Genomic DNA, 18,786 nt, shown 5'->3' on the forward strand with positions numbered 1-18,786 from the left:
TTCTTCACTGTGTGTCCTTCCTACCCTATACCCTCAGTGAATATTTCGCATTTGATTTACAAGCCAAAGCTTCTTGATTATCATTGATTGCCTAGCAAAATTTCTGGTGCTCAGCTTAAAAAAAAAAAAAAAAAAAAAAGGAAAAGGAAAACTCACAGGCACAAGTAGTACCTTTGTGTAAGAGAAGGGAAACTGAGGATCTACCAGAAATGAAAGATGTTTCATTTCAAAATAGTGAGGAAAAATTAACAAGATGTAATGTGGCTAAAAGTAGGTGAAAATACTTTAAGACTTTTCTTTAGTAAAGATGGAACCACAACAATGAAAGTATCCTGGTCTGCAGCCAATCACAGAAGGAAAGCAAAGAAATCAGAGAAAGCACCAAGGGGGAAAAGATGAGTTAAGCGCACACTTGCGGAGCACCTGTGTTTGTGCACGTTTCCCTCGTCTGAAAGACCCGCTTTCTCCCACTGAAAGCACCTGCAGCCATTCAAAGTACCTCTCACCTGTGGCCTCCTCCGAAGTTTTCCCAGGCCCCCACAGGCAGTGTTAATTGCTTCCTCCTCTCAGTTACACAACCCCCACCTCTACTGAAGGTAGCTGTTTACATGTCCCTACCCTTAACCACATACTTTCACTTGCTTAACAGGGTGCCGGGGTTTCACCTCTGGAGGGCATGTTCCAAGCCTTAATTCAACAAGACCCCAGACCTGCCTTGGACGAAACTGCTCAGTTCCAGTGGAGGGCGGGAGCTCAGAGCAGAGGGAAGGTGAAGGAGCCATTTGAAAGAGGAGTGGTGATGGGAGAGAGGACCATGAAACCTTTCGGGAAAAGTATGGGAAGGAGAGCCACGGGAAGACTGTGCATCCAGGGAAGTAAAGGAAAGGAACAGTGAAGTCACTGGAGATATATGGAGCTGAGAGGGAGCTGAACAAGCTTGGTCGTATGCTAACAGGAGCAAAGACAGATGCTTATTACTTTAATATTCACGTTACAAGAAATGTTAGCAAATGTAAAAAATTAATGTGTATGCAACTTTATGTTTAGTTATATATATATTTTAAAGCAGCCTACCTGATCAGTCACTCATTTTTAAAAATATTTTACCTATTTATTTATCTATTTATTTATTCGGCTGCACTAGGTCTTAGTTGCCGCATGCAAACTCTTAGTTGCAGCACATGGGATCTAGTTCCCTGACCACGGATCCGAACCCGGGTCCCATACATTGGGAGCATGGAGTCTTAGCCACTGGACCACCAGGGAAGTCCCTAAGTATAGTTATATTAACATGAAAGAAATATGACATTAAGAAAAACTTTTATTCATGAATATTCTAAAATCACAACTAGGGATGAAGAAAAGTTGCTTGTCTATCTATCTCTAGAACAACATGAAGCAAAAGGAGAAAAATGTTACACACCAATGTGTGGTTTCTCAGAATATGTGGAGTTGGACTCCCCTGGTGGCGCAGTGGTTAAGAATCCGCCTGCCAATTCAGGGGACATGGGTTCAATCCCTGGTCTGGGAAGATCCCACACGCCGCAGAGCAGCTAAGCCTGTGCGCCACAGCTACTGAGCCCACGCACCACAACTACTGAAGCCCAAGTGCCTAAAGCCCGTGCTCTGCAACAAGATAAGCCACCACAATGAAAAGCTCATGAACCGCACAATGAAGAGTAGCCCCAACACAGCCAAAAATTAAAAAAAAAAAAAGAAAGAAAGAAAATCTGGAGTCATTCCAAAGATATTAACAAAAAAGAAAAACTAGGAATAAAAATAAGAATAATTTAACTTCACATTCAGAAGTCTTGCATATTTCTTTGGTTTCTTGAAAAGGGGTATGTTATGATGACCTTCATGTCAATTGTTACAAAGAATGTATTTGATATTGACTTTTGTGAGAAATTTCAAAGTATGTCATAGAGATTACTATTTTAAATAGAGAAGATGTTCAATTGTGCTGCTTAATTCAGAATACAGAATTCAGGAACCTTACATAAAAATACAGTAACATTCAATAATAATTCATGAGAACGATGTTAAAAAATAAACTGGGAAAATCAGGAAGTGGTATGTTTAAGGGATTGATCATGACAAGTATAATTTTGTTGTGTATGTTTGATAACAAATACTACACATCAGATGTCTGGGTTAGCAAGTAAGTCATTGGGATACTTTAAACCCTTTTTAAATGTTGCAAAAATGCAACTGCCAAGCTATTTAGACCATTTCCTTGACCCTGACGCCAATCTGCCAATTTCCTTCTCACCAGGGAGTTGTTTTGGGATTAGCAATGTTTAAAATTCACCTAAATAGGGCTTCCCTGGTGGCGCAGTGGTTGAGAGTCCGCCTGCCGATGCAGGGGACACGGGTTCCTGCCCCAGTCTGGGAAGATCCCACATGCCGCAGAGCGGCTGGGCCCGTGAGCCATGGCTGCTGAGCCTGTGCGTCCGGAGCCTGTGCTCCACAACGGGAGACGCCACAACAGTGAGAGGCCTGCGTACCGCAAAAAAAAAAAAAAAAAAAAAAATTCACCTAAATAGTGTTTCTTTCTAGAAAGGAAAAAGAAAAACACTTTAAGTATGTTAACACTAGTTAACTACCCCAACTAGGCCTTTAAATATCGCTGGGGAAGAGAGGAAAACACCAGAAGGTAGATAGAAATTATGCTCTTTGCTGTCTAGGAGTTTTTGTTTAATTCCCATGTGTTACTCAATACAGGATGTCAATATGTACTTAGCTAAGAAAATAATACTTACAGTCAAATAACAATGAGAAATGACATTATGTATACTTACTTAATGCTGGTTTTTTCTATGTTTTTTTTTATATCAATTCTCAGCTCCCCACCCCCAATGAGAAATCAAAAAGCAAGTGCTCAGGAAATAAACTGAGACAGAAATGAGGAAACCATCATCTTAACCATAAATAGTAACTAACAGTGACTGAGTACCTATTATATGCCAGGCACGTTTCAAAATATTTTACACATATTAACTCTTTCAGCCTCATAACGACTCTGAGAGAGGTACTAATATCATCCCGATTTTACAATGAAGAAACAGAGACACTGAGAGGTATCTAAGCTACTATGGGAGCAAGATACAAATCTAGGCAGATTGGCTCCCAAGCCACACTGGTCCTGCAAGAAGTCCACCAGTCAACACCCCCGGACATAAGACATTTCCTTTTAAAAGTCACTACAAAGTAACACAGTGAGTAAGTTATTAGACCCCATTCCAATCACCTTGGTGGAAGAAGGGTTCAGGATTTACACTATTCCTCTCCTGTACTAGATTTCCAAGAAGACAGCATTTTAGGTAGCACGTGGTTCTGGAGTTTGGGTGGACCCTTTTTTTTTTTTTCTTTCGGTATGCGGGCCTCTCACTGCTGTGGCCTCTCCCGCTGCGGAGCACAGGCTCCGGACATGCAGGCTCAGCGGCCATGGCTCACGGGCCTAGCCGCTCCAAGGCATGTGGGATCTTCCCGGACCGGGCCACAAACCCGTGTCCCCTGCATCGGCAGGCGGACTCTCAACCACTGCGCCACCAGGGAAGCCCTGGACCCTTTTTTTAAACAGAGAAACAAATACCAGACCAGGATCTGTTGCCAAGTTTGTCACAAAAAAGCTCTATCACTTTGGACATGTTGTTTCTCTAGGGCTCAAACATAAATAAACGGTGTTAGTAAATTATCTGTTTCAGATCTAAATATGTCCTACATATGACCATCAATCAAGCAACCAACAAGAAGCCTTCCCTCAACATCCATCCCCTCCCCTCCTTGCACAACTCAAAGGCAGTAGCAACAGTTCTCTGAGTTCACCTCACAGCAAGTGCAGACATTTCTGACATATGAGCAGACTGAATTATGCAAGCAGTTCTGCCCACAAATAGATTCGGCTCTGAAGTCAGATCTGCATTCAAATTCAAACTGAGCTTACCAAATGCTTAGCCAGGGCAAGCCTTTTAAAGTATTAACATTGGGGCTTCCCTGGGGGCGCAGCGGTTGAGAGTCCGCCTGCCAATGCGGGAGACACGGGTTCGAGCCCTGGTCTGGGAAGATCCCACATGCCACGGAGCAACTAAGCCCGTGCGCCACAACTACTGAGCCTGCGCTCTTAGAGCCTGTGAGCCACAACTACTGAAGCCCGTGCTCCTAGAGCCCGTGCCCCACAATGAGAAGCCACGGCAATGAGAAGCCCGCGCACTGCAACGAAGAGTAGCCCCTGCTCACCACAACTAGAGAAAGCCCACATGAAGCAACGAAGACCCAATGCAGCCAAAAATTAATTAATTAATTAATTAATTTTAAAAATAAATAAAGTCTTAACTTCTTTTCTGTAAAATGGGAGTTAGTAGTAACAATGCTTACTTCTTTATAGGGATTAAGTAAAATAATGTATGTAAAGTTCTTAGAACAGTTCCAGCACAACTTGGTATCATCCTTTCAATAAGCAGTATCCAGGACCCTCTGGCCTTCTGAGATGGCCCACACTCTGTCTGTGGAGTGTGTTTCTCTCTAAATAAATCCACTTCTTACCTATCACTTTGTCTCTCACTGAATTCTTTCTGCAATGAGACATCAAGAACCTGAGGTTCGGGCTTCCCTGGTGGCGCAGTGGTTGAGAGTCTGCCTGCCGATGCAGGGGACACGGGTTCGTGCCCCGGTCCGGGAAGATCCCACATGCCGCGGAGCGGCTGGGCCCGTGAGCCATGGCCGCTGAGCCTGCGCTTCTGGAGCCTGTGCTCCACAACGGGAGAGGCCGCAGCAGTGAGAGGCCTGCGTACCACACACACACACACAAAAGAACCTGAGGTTCATTAAGTCCTGAGACCAGATACTGAAACCCCTACCAGGTAGAAGAAGTTAACTGTGTGCTGCATACAAGCAGACCAGTTGGAACCAGGTCGATGATGCTGACTCCCAATTACCTCACTACCAACGAATCAGAAGAATGTCCATGAGCTGACCATGCCCTCTTTGAACTGTTACTATAAAACTCCTCATTACATCCTCCAGGTGGGGATACAGTTTTGAGGGCATTAGTCCTCTGTGGCCCCCTTTGCCTGGCAAAGCAATAAAGCTATTCTTTTCTACTTCACCCAAAGATAAATGAAATAGACAGTGTCCAGTATGACAACTGACTGTCATCTTCCAAGCCTGTCATTCCTACTAGGAAATAAATTCGTGTAGTGTTGGGAAGGTGTCATTTAATCTTTTATCCCTGACACTAAGCAGAGCCTTCCATATAGGAAGAACTCAAAATCTGTTATGTAAATAAAGGACACTGACATGTATCTATTAGGTTTGGCAATCAGAACCTCATTGGTGACCTAGGCCAAATTTGATTTACTGAAGGCTCGGGGTTGGGGGAGGGTGCAATGGGATATTTCTAACTACAGAGGTGGAAATATGTGAGCAGAGACAGAAAATGACTGCTCTTTTGAGGAACATGGCTCCCAGGAGTAGGAGACAGCAGTGTGCTGTGTGGTCAAGGAAAGGCTGTTTTGAAATGAGAAATGTAGAGCATGTTTATGACTCAAAAGGAAAGAGCAAATAGAATGGGAGGTTAAAATACACAGAACACTCAGAGAGTGAAGGATCAAGACTCCAGGAGACAACGAGACCTAGAAAACAGGGGATAAGACAACTTTAAATAAGATTCGAGGGAAGGACATTTCCTCTGTAACAAAGGAGGCACAGAGTATTTACTTAGAATAAAAGAGGCAGAAAAAAATGTGGGTAGAGGGGTTTTTGGAGACTGGTTCAAGTCTGAACTCTGTGAAGAGGAATGGAGAAGAATCGAATGACTGCAGAATGGTACCATGAGTCCAACAGAGATGAGCTAATAGCTGATGAAGCTGAGCAAAGATATATGGTTTATCATCCCTTTTTTTTCTAGTTTTATATTTATTTGAAATTTTCCATAATAAAAATGTTTTAAAAAGAAAACTACAATGATGTGACACTACACACCTAGCAGAGCAGACAAAATGAAAAAAGGCTATGATGAGGATGTGGAGCAACTCTCATCTCTATTGATGGGAGTGTCAACTGGTACAATTAACTTGGGGGGTGTGTGTGTGTTTGTTTATTTTTTTGGCTGTGTTGGGTCTTCGTTGCTGCGTGTGGGCTTTCTCTAGTTGTGGCAACTGGGGGCTGCTCTTCGTTGCGGCGCATGGGCTTCTCGTTGCAGTGGCTTCTCTTGTTGCGGAGGACGCACTCTAGGCGCGTGGGCACAGTAGTCATGGCGCACGGGCTTAGTTGCTCTGTGGCATGTGGGATCTTTCCAGACCAGGGCTCAAACCCATGCCCCCTGCACTGGCAGGTGTATTCTTAACCACTGCGCCACCAGGGAAGTCCTACAATTAACTTTTGAAAATGTTTGGCAGCATCAACTAAAGCTACACAGATGTATAATCTATAAGACCCCAGAAAGCCAGTCATAGTTAGAGAACTGTATGTACGTGTGCACTAAAACAAATGCCTGAGGATGTCACAGCCGCATTTTTCACAACAGCAGAAAACTGGAGGGAAAAAATGTCCATCAACAGTAGAATGGGTAAATCAACCGTGGTATAGTCACACAATGCAATACCATATAGCAAAGCAAATGAATAAACTAGAGCTACACAATGGGAATAATTGTACAAGCATGATAGGAAGCTTAGGGAGAAAAGCTTATACTGTATAACATTTATATAAAGTGCCAACACTAATCTATGCTGTTAGAAATCAGAAGACAGTGAAGGAAGTGACTGCAGGGGGCATGAGGGGATTTCTGAGTTGCGGGTTATGTAATATACCTTGATCTGGGTGACAACTGTATAGATGGGTCTGCTTTGTAATAATGTTCTCACCTGTAAACTGGCAAATAATGCTTTAAACTGCATGCCATTCTACGTGTGAATGTCATACTTCAAATAGAAGGCCTATTTTAAAATGAATTTAAAAAGAACTGAAGGAGTTAAAGGTAAAAAGTTATTTTTATTTTGTCTTTGTTAAAAATATGATGTTCTGGGAATTCCCTGGTGGTCCAATGGTTAGGACTCAGCACTCCCACTCCAAGATCTGGGTTCAATCCCTGGTCAGGGAACTAAGACCCCGGAAGCTGTGCTGTGCAGCCAAAAAGTAAATAAATAAATAAATAAATAAATATATATATATATATATATATATGTATGTATGTGTGTATTTTATATATATATATATGTATATATATATATAAACGTTCTGATGTTTTTTAAATGCAATTGAAAAAAAAAAAAGTCTAGCCAAAGGGCTAGCCAAAAACTCTAGCCAATAGTCTCCCTAATGTATGAAGCTATGCATGTGCACTTTTTCTCCAGCTGTGCACCCAGTCCATGAGCAGGAGCAAAGAAACTGGCCTGTAGGATTGATCCACACCAGGAATGCGAGCTGAAATCTGACTATAGGATGCAGGATTAGTGAAGAAATTCTGGTTTTAAAGTAACTGGAAGACTAGAAGCAGGGTGGAAGGGGGCAAGGGCCTGGAGATCGCAATGACAGCAAGGTGTGATGAAAATTTGAAAAAGCTGGGAAATAGTGACAATAGAGTTCAAGATTTCTAAGGAAGAACTAAGTGTAAGGAGAGGACTGCCTAAGTGAAATGCACAGAAAATCACTGTGTTTGAGGGATCAAGAACTGTGGTGTAGAGATGTTGGAAAAGCAAACTGTAGGACAAAAATCCTAAAATACCAAGATAATGTACGATGGGAGTGGGGGGTATGAGGCAGGGCATTTCATGGTCAGTGTGGGAAAGTAACCAGAAGTTTGGCATAAACAGTGGGCTGAAGGGTTGGTACACAAGGTGAAGGGGGAAAATGATCTGGAGAAGGCAGTGGGTCCCCAAGAGAATAATCAGAAAACCATATGGTTTTACATCACATAACACATCTGCTCAAATCAGTACCCTGCTCTGCCTTATTTATTTACTTATTTATTTGTTTTATTTTACTCGAGAGTAAGTGTCAGTCTCCCTCCTCCAGATTGAAGCGTGCAAATAGTACTGGAACGGCATCTTCCTCATACCTCCTGAAGCACCTATTATAATGTCTCACCCACATGTACAGATTATTTATTTACCCCCCAAACTTCTTCCACGGGGATTGAGATTCTGTATGAGAAATTTAACATATAACTTATAAATCAGGACCAGGGAAAGTATAAATTATAATGTAAAACCAAACGGGGGAGTTAAGAATGTGAACATACAGATAGATTTTCTGTAAGTATTTGTTGAACTGGATTGTGACCCACCCATTCCCCCTGCCCCTCACAAACACACACACATACTCATCTCAGGAAAGCAATCAAATTTCATTTCTGATTAAAATTAAGTCTCGACCACAGGGCAGACAGCAGAAGCAAAAAGAACTACAATCCTGCAGCCTGTGGAACAAAAACCACAATCACAGAAAGAGAAAATGAAAAGACAGAAGACTATGTACCAGATGAAGGAACAAGATAAAACACCAGAAAAACAACTAAATGAAGTGGAGATAGCGAACCTTCCAGAAAAAGAATTCAGACTAATGATAATGAAGATGATCCAGGACCAGAGAAAAAGAATGGAGGCAAAGATCGAGAAGATGCAAGAAATGTTTAAAAAAGACCTAGAAGAATTAAAGAACAAACAAACAGAGATGAACACTACAATAACTGAAATGAAAAATATACTAGAAAGAATCAATAGCAGAATAACTGAGACAGAAGAATGGATAAGTGACTTGGAAGACAGAACAGTGGAAATCACTGCCATGGAACAGAATAAAGAAAAAAAGAATGAAAACAAATGAAGACAGCCTAAGAGACCTCTGGGACAAAATTAAATGCAACAACATTCTCATTATAGGGGTCCCAGAAGGAGAAGAGAGAGAGAAAAGTCCTGAGAAAATATTTGAAGAGATTATAGTCGAAAACTTCCCTAACATGTGAAAGGAAATAGCCACCCAAGTCCAGGAAGCGCAGAGAGTCCCAGGCAGAGTAAGCACAAGGAGAAACATGCCAGGACACACAGTAATCAAACTGACAAAAATTAAAGACAAAGAAAAATTATTTAAAGCAACAAGGGAAAAATGACAAATAACATAAAAGGGGACTCCCATAAGGTTAACAGCTGATTTCTCAGAAGAAACTCTACAGCAGAAGGAAGTGGCATGATATATTTAAAGTGATGAAAGGGAAGAACCTACAACCAAGGTGACTCACCCTGGCAAGGATCTCATTCAGATTCAAGGAGAAAATCAAAAGCTTTACAGACAAGCAAAAATGAAGAGAACTGAGGACCACAAAACCAGCTCTACAACAAATGCTAAAGGAACTTCTCCAAGTGGGAAATACAAGAGAAGAAAAGGATCTAGAAAAACAAACCCCAAACAATTAAGAAAATGGTAATAGGAACATACATATCGATAATTACCTTAAATGTGAATAGATTAAATGCTCCAACCAAAAGACACAGGCTTGCTGAATGGATACAAAAACAAGACCCATATATATGCTGTCTACAAGAGACCCACTTCAGACCTAGGGACACATACAGACTGAAAGTGAGGGGATGGAAAAAGATATTCCATGCAAATGGAAATCAAAGGAAACCTGGAGTAGCAATTCTCATATCAGACAATATAGACTTTAAAATAAAGCGTATTACAAGAGACAAAGAAGGATACTACATAATGATCAAGGGATCAATCCAAGAAGAAGATATAACAATTATAAATATATATGCACCCAACATAGGAGGACCTCAATACATAAGGCAACTGCTAACAGCTGTAAAAGAGGAAACTGACAGTAACACAACAACAGTGGGGGACTTTAACACCTCACTTACACCAATGGACAGATCATCGACAGAAAATTAATAAGGAAACACATGCTTTAAATGACACAATAGACCAGATAGATTTAATTGATATTTATAGGACATTCCGTCCGAAAAGAGCAGATTACACTTTCTTCTCAAGTGCACACAGAACATTCTCGAGGATAGATCACATCTTGGGTCACAAATCAAGCCTTGGTAAATTTAAGAAAACTGAAATATCAAGCATCTTTTCTGACTACAACACTATGAGATTAGAAATCATTTACAGGGAAAAAAACGTAAAAAACACAAACACATGAAGGCTAAACAATATGTTACTAAATAACCAAGAGATCACTGAAGAAATCAAAGAGGAAATCAAAAAATACCTAGAGACAAATGACAATGAAAACAGGATGATCCAAATCCTATGGGATGCAGCAAAAGCAGTTCCAAGAGGGAAGTTTATAGCAATACAATCCTCCCTCCAGAAACAAAACTCTCAAATAAATAATCTAACCTTACACCTAAAGCAGCTAGAGAAAGAAGAACAAACAAAACCCAAAGTTAGCAGAAGGAAAGAAATCATAACTATCAGAGCAGAAATAAATGAAAGAGAAACAAAGAAAACAATAGCAAAGATCAATAAAACTAAAAGCTGGTTCTTTGAAAATATAAACAAAATTGATAAACCTTTAGCCAGACTCATCAAGAAAAAGAGGGAAAGGACTCAAATCAATAAAATTAGAAATGAAAAAGGAGAAGTTACAATGGGCACTGCAGAAATACAAAGCATCCTAAGAGACTACTACAAGCAACTCTATGCCAATAAAATGGACAACTTGGAAGAAATAGACAGATTCTTAGAAAGGTATAACCTTCCAAGACTGAACCAGGAAGAAATAGAAAATATGAACAGACCAATCACAAGTAATGAAATTGAAACTGTGATTTAAAATCTTCCAACAAACAAAAGTCCAGGACCACATGGCTTCACAGGCGAATTCTAGCAAACATTTAGAGAGGAGCTAACACCCACCCTTCTCAAACTCTTCCAAAAATTGCAGAGGAAGGAACACTCCCGACCTCATTCTACAAGTCCACCATCACCCTGCTACCAAAACCAGAGATGCTACAAAAAAAGAAACTTACAGACCAATATCATTGATGAATACAGATGCAAAAATCCTCAACAAAATACTAGCAAACAGAATCCAACACACATTAAAAGGTTCATACACCATGATCAAGTGGGATTTATCCCAGGGATGCAAGGACTCTTCAAAATACACAAATCAATCAATGTGATACACCACAGTAACAAATTGAAGAAGAAAAACCATATGATATCTCAATAGATGCAGAAAAAGCTTCTGACAAAATTCAACACCCATTTATGATAAAAACTCTCCAGAAAGTGGGCATAGAGGGAACCTAATAAAGTCCATATATATGACAAACCCACAGCAAGCATCATTCTCAATGGTGAAAAACTGAAAGAATTTCCTCTAACATTAGGAACAAGACAAGAATGTTCACTCTCACCACTATTAGTCAACATAGTTTTGGAAGTCCTAGCCACGGCAATCAGAGAATAAAAAGAAATAAAAGGAATACAAATTGGAAAAGAAGAATTAAAACTGTCACTGTTTGCAGATGACATGATACTATAAGTAGAGAATCCTAAAGATGCCACCAGAAAACTACTAGAGCTAATCAATGCATTCCATAAAGTTTCAGGATACAAAATTAATGCACAGAAATCTCTTGCATTCCTATACACTAACAACGAAAGATCAGAAAGAGAAATTAAGGAAACAATCCCATTCACCACTGCAACAAAAAGAATAAAATACCTAGGAGTAAACCTACCTAAGGAGGTAAAAGACCGGGACTCAGAAAACTATAAGACACTGGTGAAAGAAATCAAAGATGACAGAAACAGATGGAGATATACCATGTTCTTGGATTGGAAGATGACTATACTACCCAAAGCAATCTACAGATTCAATGCAATCCCTATCAAATTACCAATGGCATTTTTTACAGAACTAGAACAAAAAAATCTTAAAATTTGTATGGAGACACAAAATACCCCAAATAGGCAAAGCAGTCTTGAGGGAAAAAAAAGGAGCTGGAGGAATCAGACTCCCTGACTTCAGACTATGCTACAAAGCTACAGTAATCAAGACAATATGGTACTGGCACAAAAAACAGAAACATAGATCAATGGAACAGGATAGAAAGCCCAGAGGTAAACCCACACACCTATGGTCAACTAATCTATGACAAAGCAGGGAAGGATATACAATGGAGAAAAGACAGTCTCTTCAACAAGTGGTGCTGGGAAAACTGGACAGCTACATGTAAAAGAATGAAATTAAAACACTCCCCTAACACCAGACACAAAAATAAACTCAAAATGCATTAAAGACCTAAATGTAAGGCCAGACACTATAAAACTCTTATAGAAAAACATAGGAAGAACACTCTTTGACATAAATCACAGCAAGATCTTTTTTGACTCACCTCCTAGAGTAATGGAAATAAAACCAAAAATAAACAAATGGGACCTTTGCACATGGCTTCCCTGATGGTGCAGTGGTTAAGAATCCGCCTGCCAATGCAGGGGACATGGGTTCGAGCCCTGGTCCAGAAAGATCCCACATGCTGCGGAGCAACTAAGCCTTTATGCCTCAACTACTGAGCCTGTGCTCTAGAGCCCGTGAGCCCCATCTACTGAGCCCGCGTGCCACAACTACTGAAGCCCACGCACTTAAGAGCCCGTGCTCTGCAACGAGAAGCCACCACAATGAGAAGCCCACGCAGGACAACGAAGGGTAGCCCCCACTCACCGCAACTAGAGAAAGCCTGCATGCAGAATGAAGACCCACCACAGCCAAAAATAAATAAATAAAATAAATAAACTTATTTAAAAAAAAATTTAAAAACAAACAACCCAGTCAAAAAATGGGCCAAAGAAGACATACAGATGGCCAAGAGGCACATGAAAACTTCTCAACATCACTAATTATTAGAGAAATGCAAATCAAAACTACAATGAGGTAGCACCTCACACTGGTGAGAATGGCCATCATCAAAAAATCTACAAACAACAAATGCTGGAGAGGGTGTGGAGAAAAGGGAACCCTCTCACACTGTAGGTGTGAATGTAAATTGATACAGCCACTATGGAGAACAGTATGGAGGTGCTTTAAAAAACTAAAAATAGAATTACCATATGACCCAGCAATCCCACTACTGGGCATATACCCAGAGAAAACCATAATTCAAAAAGACACATGCACCCCAACGTTCATTGCAGCACTATTTACAATAGCCAGGTCATGGAAGCAACCTAAATGCCCATCGACAGATGGAATGGATAAAGACATGGTAAATATATACAATGGAATATTACTCAGCCATAAAAAGGAAAGAAATTGGGTCATCTGTAGAGATGTGGATGGTCCTAGAGTCTGTCATACAGAGTGAAGTAAGTCAGAATGGAATTTCTATATTCCATTAATGTGGAATCTAGAAAAATGGTACAGATGAACCAGTTTGCAAGGCAGAAATAGAGACACAGATGTAGAGAACAAAGGTATGGACACAAAGGGGGGAAAGCGGGGCGGCGGGGGCGGTGGGGGGGAATGAATTGGGAGGTTGGGATTGACATACATACACTAATATGTATACAATAGATAACTAATTTAAAAAAAAGAAAACCCTTCCATAAATAAATAAATAAAATTAATTCTTAGTGAATTGAGGGGAAAGGAGTAAGCCACATTTCTGTTCAACTCCAGTCTGAAGTTAAGAGGTCTGAAGAAAGAACAAAGCACACATAATGGAATCCAACTCTTGGAGGGTATCAAAAATGTAATTTTCTTATACAACCTATCTGTTCAAATTAGCATGCAAACATTTTAGCCTTTCTAAATAAAAGTTTTGTTTTTTTAAACCTTAAAAAGAAAATTAAGTCTCAGCCTGTTTTCAATCTATGTAGTGTATTATTTTCCCCATGTTCTCTAATACAGAGATGCTAATTTCAGAAGTCTCTGGCAAAACAAATGCAAATAGGGTATTTTGCATTATGGGTAAAGCAGATCCGTTGCCAAAGTGAATATTTTCATCACCTTCGTAAAATAACATGTATCGCTTCATTTTAAGAAATTTGCCTTTGCCTCCTCGTTCAAAAACAACCACAAGTTTTCTTTTCTTCCTTTAATTAACATGAAACAGGAAAAGTGAGTACCTGGCCAGAAAAACAACAAAAAAAACAAAGAAACTCAGGTGAAGTGTCTTATAAAGATGAGATCACAGAAAAAAAAAAAAGCAAAGAGACATAACAGCAAAACAAGCAAATGTCACCTACTTGCGGAAAATACTTAAGTTAATAAAGAAAAGGTTAGTTACAATAATAATAATAATAAAAAACCCTGTTGTAAGCATGTCTAACTGTTGTAAGATTGCCTCAATTGGCATGATTTCCTTTCTAATATCCCAAAATAAATTCAAATTTCCTAGCAACCATCACCAGGGACCACTCTATCCTTACTTTCAATCTCTCCATAAATGCATTTATTCCCCACATAGGCAAGCTAAAAATATTATTTTTGTCCATATATTTGTTTTGTCTACCTTATACCTAAAATATAAATGCATATAACTACCAAAAAAGGACAGCTGATATAATTTTGTGTGCAACAAATGCTCTGATGATAACAAGAGACTTTATTTAACTTGTTGTCAACGGGAATACTGTGATACAAATAATTATTTTAGATAAAATCTCATGAGAGCAGTTCCAAAGGCATTTTCCATTTGACAAAGCTGTTTTGATGGCACACCACACCCATGCTATTTTAGTTAGTGGAATGTTCTGAAACTAAATATGGTGGAAGGTGACTGGGAACTAAAGCTCCAAGTTCTAGACCTGTACTGACCAAAAGGGTATCTGCTAGCCACACACAGCTACTGAGCACGTGAAATGTGGCCAGTGCAAACTGAGATGTGCTGTAGGTAAAATACCAGATTTTGAAGGCTTAGTATGGAAAAAAAAAATTAATCTTACTGATGTTCAATTTGACCACATATGGAATTAATATTTTATATATATTGGGTTAAACAAAATATATACAAATTGATTTCACCTTTTCCTTTTCACTTTTAAATGTGACTACCAGAACATTTTAAATGACATATGTTTCTACTAGGTCAGCATTGTCTTGGACCAATGCCATAATTTATTGAACTTAAGGCCTTGGCTTTACAACTTGATTCCTTATTTAAAAAAAAAAAAAAATGTGTCCTTCCTACCCATAGGCTGTCAGAAGAGTGGATTCAAATGAGATGCATGTGAAACTGTCTTTAAAAACACAGTAAGATCACTTTTCTAGCCCAGGGTTACCAGCTCATTCTAAAAGTATCAGATTTCACAGTGTACAACCAAGTAGGTTAAAGAGTCTTCTCAATTCTTACTGTAGAACTATCCAGGGCACAAAACACTTGGAAGTTTCTGTCTTGTCCATTAAAGAAAACCCCCATGGGAATAGTCTGGTATTCAAGAGTTCAAAGCACTCTTCACTGGGGAATCTGAGAGACTGAGGAGGGTCAACTAGAGTCACTCTAACAATTCAACAAAGATGTGGCTCAACACGTTTGATTTCACCGTATCTGCATATTCCTTGAGATTCCTTGAGAGCATTTTTATCTGTGCAGCCAAACCACACTTCCTTTGGAGAAACCTGTAAAACTCACACAGGGACTCCCCTGGTGGCGCAGTGGTTAAGAATCTGCCTGCCAATGCAGGGGACATGGGTTCGAGCCCTGGTCTGGGAAGATCCCACATGCCTCGGAGCAACTAAGCCCTTGTGCCACAACTACTGAGCCCACATGCCACAACTACTGAAGCCCGTGTGCCTAGAGCCCGTGCTCCGCAGCAAGAGAAGCCACCGCGATGAGAAGCCTGCGCACCGCAACAAAGAGTAGCCCCGGCTCGCTGCAACTCAAGAAAGCCCGCGTGCAGCAACAAAGACCCAAGGCAGCCATGAATAAATAAATAGATAGATAGATAGATAGATAGATAAAAGCTCACACAGAACATACAGTTACACGATAGGGAAGTGAAAAAGTAATCATGATTAGTCATGTTGCTTCTTCCTGAAATCTAAGGTTTTATTTCTTAGAAGTAAATGAAACAGCATTCCCATTCCAACCTGTAAAATATCTTTGAAAGAATGAAAGTGATTTAATAGTCTGTAAAGAAATTTGCATTGTCTCAGTACGTATAAACATTGGTTAATGTGACCATTCATCCTTTTCTCACCAACTATCAAAGGTCAAACTGGACCATGCCACTGATCTCACACCTACCTTAAAAATAGACTGTTACTATCTCCTTCCCTTATCCTACCTTCCCTTTGTCAACAGAGCAGGCAATGACCTTTTCTTCTACCAGCACCCTGCCAATTAAAATAAACCGCAAATACTACTGAGTCAAGCTAAGGCCTTTAAGGTTTAAACTTTAATTGGCTAACTCATTATTAGAAACCAGAAAGGGTGAGTCAATGAGGGGAGGGAAAGCCTACAGAAAAGACCAGTGGGAAAGCACAAAAGAGGTAAATGTTCCTTTAAGTCACCATTTTGCCACTGAATACAGAAACATTTTCAACTTCCTTCCCATTTTCTTTTACGTGGAGACAGTAATGGATTCAACAAAGTGAACAAATTACAAAGAATATCAATAAATGAGCCCCAAGAGATCACCAAACCATAAACTACCAGCTTCCTGTACAGACCACTTCACTGTGCCAAGGTGAAGTTCCCCCATCCCCCCTCACACTCTACCATTTGTAATTTCAGCCCCACCGAAAAAATTAAGTAGAAAATAAAGGAGCCAGGGCTAAAAGGTTACTGCTCTTTACTTCCACTTAGCATCATATTCTTAATAGAAACCAATCTAATTCCAAAACCAATCTAACAATTATTCTAGAACATTAGATTTGTTTTCTTTAAAAAATGCAAGGGAGGCACTTCCCTGATGGTCCAGTGGCTAAGGCTCTGAGTTCCCAATGCAGGGGGCCTGGGTTCCATCCCTAGCCTGGGAACTAGATCCGGCATGTGCGCCGCAACTAAAGATCCCACATGCCGCAACTTAGACCGGCGCAGCCGAAATACATAAGTAAATAAAAATAAAAATGCTACGTAGATGACAGTAAGATAAAGCCATAAGCTCATTTCAGTTAGATAATTTTTAATTATTTTCCAGGTTACCTTAATAATTACTTTAAAAATTTTTTAAATTATTTTAACGTTCACATCCATTACTTGCTGCCCACCAAATGAAGCAAATCAAAAGCTCCCAGTCTCAATTCTTGCCTTTACTTAGTTACACCTGATAATGATTTCAGTATGATAGAGGAAAGGTAGAAACGAAGGGAGAGGGGAGAACAGGTGGAAAGCTGGGGACTACAATGAGACTGGAGGGGTAACATACACTCACTCCAATACTGAACGCACGGCAGGGCTGACCCCCCCAAAGCTGGCCTGTGCAGGATGCCGAGCCCAGCCCTGCTCACCTCTTCAACGATAGACCTATTCTTGATCTTCAAATACTCTTTCCCTTCCAGGTCTTTTCTCAAGCCAACAAACAGAAATTCATGCCTAGTACATCTTTCCCCATTTATTTCCTCACTCAATGAAAAACCAGTTATGAAGCTACTTCAACCATCTTAAGAGATGGTGGTATACACTGAGGTATGCTGTATCCCTCCAGGAGTGGCTGGAGGAATACAAGTGACTTCGAAACTGGGTGTAAGCTGGGAAGAGGATATGAAAAGTCAAGTAAGGTACCCAGATTTTTGCCTGGGCATTTTGGTGGCTGAAAATGCCATTTAATGTGAGAGAGAACAGTAGTTTGGAGACAGGTTCAACTGGTGGTACCTGTGGGAAGTCTAAGCAGAGCTGTCAAGTGAGCAGTTTGACATTATGGGCAAAGCTTTGGGAGAGTGAGACAGGAAACAGACTGGAGGCTGTAAGGACATAAATGGTAACTGAAGCCAGAAACTGACATTTAAGTAGAGGGAGGAAAGTGGGCCCACAAAGGAGAATGAGGAACAGCTCATGGAGGAAAGAGATTAGTCAATAGAGCCATTCTCGCTAAGAGGTCTAAGAGATTGAAGGTGTGACATGTCCACTGGATGCAGCCACAGCGGCCAGTGCAGTTTCACAGTAGAGGGGGGGTGAAAATCAGATTGCAAAGGGTGGAAGAATTAATGGATATGAAGGAAAATCCACTCCTTCGAGAAATCCGGTGGAGAAAAGGAGAGACAGGCGGTGCTGAAAGAGGGATATAAGGGTTGAAGCCATGTCAGGAGGGATATTTAAGCTTTTTTAAAGTTGATGGGATCCCTACATAAGGGGTGGGATGAGACAGTGACATCCCCTGGGAAGCCAAAGGGTTCAGAGTCCCGGAATGAGTGTAAAGAGGAATACACTGTTTTAAAGAAGAATGATCATGTGAACAAGGTTCTATGTCTGGGTGGTTGGAAGTTAAGAGTTCTAGATAAACAATGAAGACCTGCTGGAGCACAGGGAACTATATTCAGTACCCTGTAATAACCTATAATGGAAAAGAATCTGAAAAAGTGTGTGTGTGTGTATACACACACACACACACACACACACACACTGAATCACTTTGCTGTATACCTGAAACATTGTTAATCAACTAAACTTCAATAAACACACACACACACACAGAAGTTAGAGTTCTCATCTTCTGGCTTCTACCTTCTCCCATGGAGTCTGCTACTGTCCCCTGGAATGAAGGCCATACGTGCAACGTGCACTAAACCAACTGCAAGTGCAAAGTAATCTCTTATTCTCTACTTACCTGATGCCCTCTCCTCAATCTCTTAAAATCTAGCTTTACTCTCAGTAC

Source organism: Mesoplodon densirostris, chromosome 5 (genome assembly GCF_025265405.1).
Source record: "Mesoplodon densirostris isolate mMesDen1 chromosome 5, mMesDen1 primary haplotype, whole genome shotgun sequence".
Taxonomy (NCBI): Eukaryota; Metazoa; Chordata; class Mammalia; order Artiodactyla; family Ziphiidae; genus Mesoplodon; species Mesoplodon densirostris.